Raw genomic sequence first — 4,048 nt, forward strand, 5'->3', positions numbered from 1 at the left:
CAGAGATGAGTAAACCTAATGTTTGGGTGTGGATGTGAACATTAGATAGGTCAACCTGTCAGTGGATTTTACACAGGCAGTTAAAGTTGAGCCCTTCATGCTTCGAGGTTGCTGTTGTAGACTGTCCATTCCCCAACAACAGAAAGGTAAGGAGCACTTATGCCTTGTAGATGATAAGCTTCATGTTGGGTATTAAATCTTAATGTTCAATCACTTTTCCTCAGTCAAAGGCTGTATTTAAGTACTGAAGGTACATGTCAATTTCACCATTGATGTCTATCTTCCCTGAGACATGATTCCCAATATATGAACTTTCTCCAGATTCTTGTCAGTGGCATTGGTGTGGATTGGTGGGCAGTTTGGTGTTTTACAGTAGAGGCACACTGGAGGAGGACCTTTGTTCTGAGGATGGAGAACACAAGACCCATTTACTTAAACATTTCTTGTTGAACAAGTCAACCTAACGCTCAATGTGTCCATATGCAAATGTGGCCTGCACATTGAAGTTTGCTGATGAGGATGGAAAGACCGAGATACTTTTATGAAGGCAAAGTTTCTTATTTCTCCCGTGGATTAGTTCCATTCCACTAGGAAGCTTGTTGAAGAAGAGTAATGTATTTAAAGTCATTGAGGTGATATTAGAGCCTTGCCCAACTCCAGCCTGCACTGAGATTGGATCTGTTGTTGGTTCTGTGGCAAATGATGTTCTCACATTCTTGGAAAACAGGGCAACATAATTTAAATTACTTGTCTGCAAGTTCCTTTCCTCTGCACAAAAACGATAAAAATCCCTTGGAAAACCAAGGCCTCAATTTTGTATTTCATTTATATTGAAAGACTTAGGATTGCTTGAAACTACATAAAGTAAATCAAATATTATAAGTGTGATATAGTTTTCAATGAGATAACATGGTTAGAATTAAAAAGCTAAAAGCAGCAGTTAGTCTAAAACAGTTTCATGTAACCTAATAATAGTGTACTGGAATTAAATGTCATGACTTAAGCTACACTATAAATAATGTAACTGTTTAGATGGAGGCAATGCTGTGTTGTCATTAACCTTGGACACCCCGATGGTCTCAATTCCCGCTAGAAAATGTACTCCCTGCTATTTTCAACATTAATTTTCATTATCACTGTGACGTAGTATTTTTGGTCATAAGTAATTGATCTGTGTTCCTTGCCGATCATAATCACAAATATGTCAATGCTCTTTACCAAATACTTATATTTTTGTTTATAGGGAACAGATATATTGCTCCTTAGTAATTCTATAAGTACTCCACGCCATAATAATCCATTGCATTAATAACCTTTTCCATTCTGATGAGTCCTTGACCTAAAACTTTGACTTTTCTTCCCTCCCCATGGCCGCTGGATTACTTTGTGGGTTCCTTCACAATTTTCTGTTTTTTATTTCCTTACAAGTCCATACCAGATTCTCCCTCATTCACTCTGCATAACTTTATTTATCTCATTCATCTTTAGTAAATTAAATTTTGACTTGTAAGCGAATCAGTTTGTAGATCTGAGAGCTCGGATTCGAGTTAATGAAGCACAAAGACCAGGCTGATACCATTCCATAATCCCTGGCCTGGAAATTGAGCATTATGTTGAGAATCAGATTTAATATAGAAACATAGAAAACCTACAGCACAATACAGGCCCTTCGGCCCACAATGCTGTGCTGAACATATACTTACTTACATATCTCCGGCATACGTTGTGAAATTTGTTAACTTTATGGCAAAAGTTCAATGAAATGCATGATAAATAGAGGGAAAAAAAAAGGAGTTACATTAAGTATATCTACTGTATCTCTATTAAATTTAAGTTAAAATACGTAGTATAAAAAACAGAAATAATAAATTAGCGAGGTTGTGTTCATAAGTTCAATGTCCATTTAGAAATCAGATGGGAGAGGAGAAGAAGCCGTTTCGGAATCACTGAGTGTGTACCTTCAGGCTTCTGTACCTCCTTCCCAACAGTAACAGTGTGAAGAGGGCATGTCCTGGGCAGTAAGGAACCTTAATGATGGACACCCCCTTCCTAAGGCATCGCTCTTTGAAGATGTCTTGGATACTACGGAGGCAAGAACCCATGATGGAGCTGACTAATTTTACAAGTTTCTGCAACTTACTTCAATCTTGTGCAGTAGCTCTCCCCTCCCCTATACCAGATGGTGATGCAGCCAGTCAGAATGCACTCCACGGTGCATTTCAAAGGCCTTTCAGTTTTTTTGGGTTTTATGATGAAATTCAACATCTGGAAACAGTTTGTTGTTGTACGTATTGGCTTGTTCACCACTATTAAACTCCAGGTCCAGATGGACTGCTTACGTATTAGAGAGTTAAGAGATCAGAATCAGGTTTATTATCACCAGCATGATAATATGGAAAGAAAATAAACAAGTAAACCAATTATAGTCAGTCAATGAGAAGAGGGCATGCCCTGGGTGATCCTTTATAATGGACATTGCATTTCTGAGGCATTGCTCCTTGAAGATGGGGCTGACTAATTTTACAACTTTCTGTAGCTTCTTTCGATCCTGTGCATCAACCACCCCTCCCCCCATCCCATACCAGACAGTGATGCAGGCTGTCAGAACACTCCCTGCGGCACATCTATAAAAGTTAGAGTAGTTTGGTTGACAAACCAAATCTCTTCAAACTCCTAATGAAATATAGCTGTGGTCTTGCCTTCTTTATAGCTGCATCGATATGTTGGGACCAGGTTAGATCCTCAGAGATCTTGACACCCAGGAACTTGAAATTGCCCACACTCTCCACTTCTAATCCCTCTGAGGATTGGTTTGTGTTCCCTTGTCTTACTCTTCCCAGTCCACAATCAGCTCTTTTATGTTACTGACATTGAGTGCAAGATTATTGCTGCAACACCACTCAACTAGCTGGTATATCTTGCGTCTGTATGCCCTGTCATCTCCAACTGAGATTCTACCAACAATGGTTGTATCATCAGCAAATTTGTAGATGGTATTGGAGCTATGCTTAGTCAGACAGTCATGGGTGTAGAGTGAGTAGAGCAGTAGGCTAAGCACACACCCCTGAGGTGCACCAGTGTTGATCATCAGCGAGGAGATATTATCACCAATCTGCACAGATTATGGTCTTCTGATCAGGAAGTAGAGGATCCAATTGCAGAGGGAGGTATAGAGGGCCAGGTTCTGTAACTTATCAATCAGGATTGTGGGAATGATGGTATTAAATGCTGAGCTATAGTCGATGAACGGCATCCTGACATAGGCGTTTGTATTGTCTAGGTGATCTAAGGCTAGTTCATTCTAGCCATGACCAACCTTTCAAAGCATTTCATCACAATAGATGTGTGTGCTACTGGACGATAGTCATTAATGCAGCTCACACTACTCTTCTTAGGCACTGGTGTAACTGTTGCCTTTTTGAAGCAGGTGGGAACTTCTGACTGTAGCAGTGAGAGGTTGAAAATGTCCTTGAATACTCCTGCCAGTTGGTTGGCACAAGCTTTCAGAGCCTTACCAGGTACTCCATCAGGGCCTGTTGCTTTGCAAGGGTTCACCCTCCTTAAAGACAGCCTAACATCAGCCTCTGAGACAGAGATCACGGGGTCACCAGGTGCAGTAGGGATCTTCACAGCTGTAGTTATGGTCACCCTTTCAAAGTGAGCACAGAAAGCACTGAGCTAATCTGGTAGTGAAGCATTGCGGTCATTCATGCTATTGGGTTTTGCTTTGTAGGAAGTAATGTTCTGCAAACCCTGCCCGAGTTGACATGCAACCTCACTCAAAATTGTCTCTTCACTCTGCGCTCTGCAAATCATATCTGGCTTTCTTGTACGGTTCTGGATCACCAGGCTTATATGCCATAGATCTAGCCCTCAGGAGATGACGTACCTCCTGGCTCATCCATGGTTTTTGGTTTGGGAATGTACAGCAAGCTTTCGTAGGCACACACTCATCAACACAAGTTTTAATGAAATCATTAACAACTGTGGCATACTCATCCAGATTCAAAGATGAATCCCTAAGTACAGTCCAGTCCACTGATTGAAA

The sequence above is a fragment of the Mobula birostris genome, chromosome 7 (genome assembly GCF_030028105.1).
Source record: "Mobula birostris isolate sMobBir1 chromosome 7, sMobBir1.hap1, whole genome shotgun sequence".
Classification (NCBI taxonomy): domain Eukaryota; kingdom Metazoa; phylum Chordata; class Chondrichthyes; order Myliobatiformes; family Myliobatidae; genus Mobula; species Mobula birostris.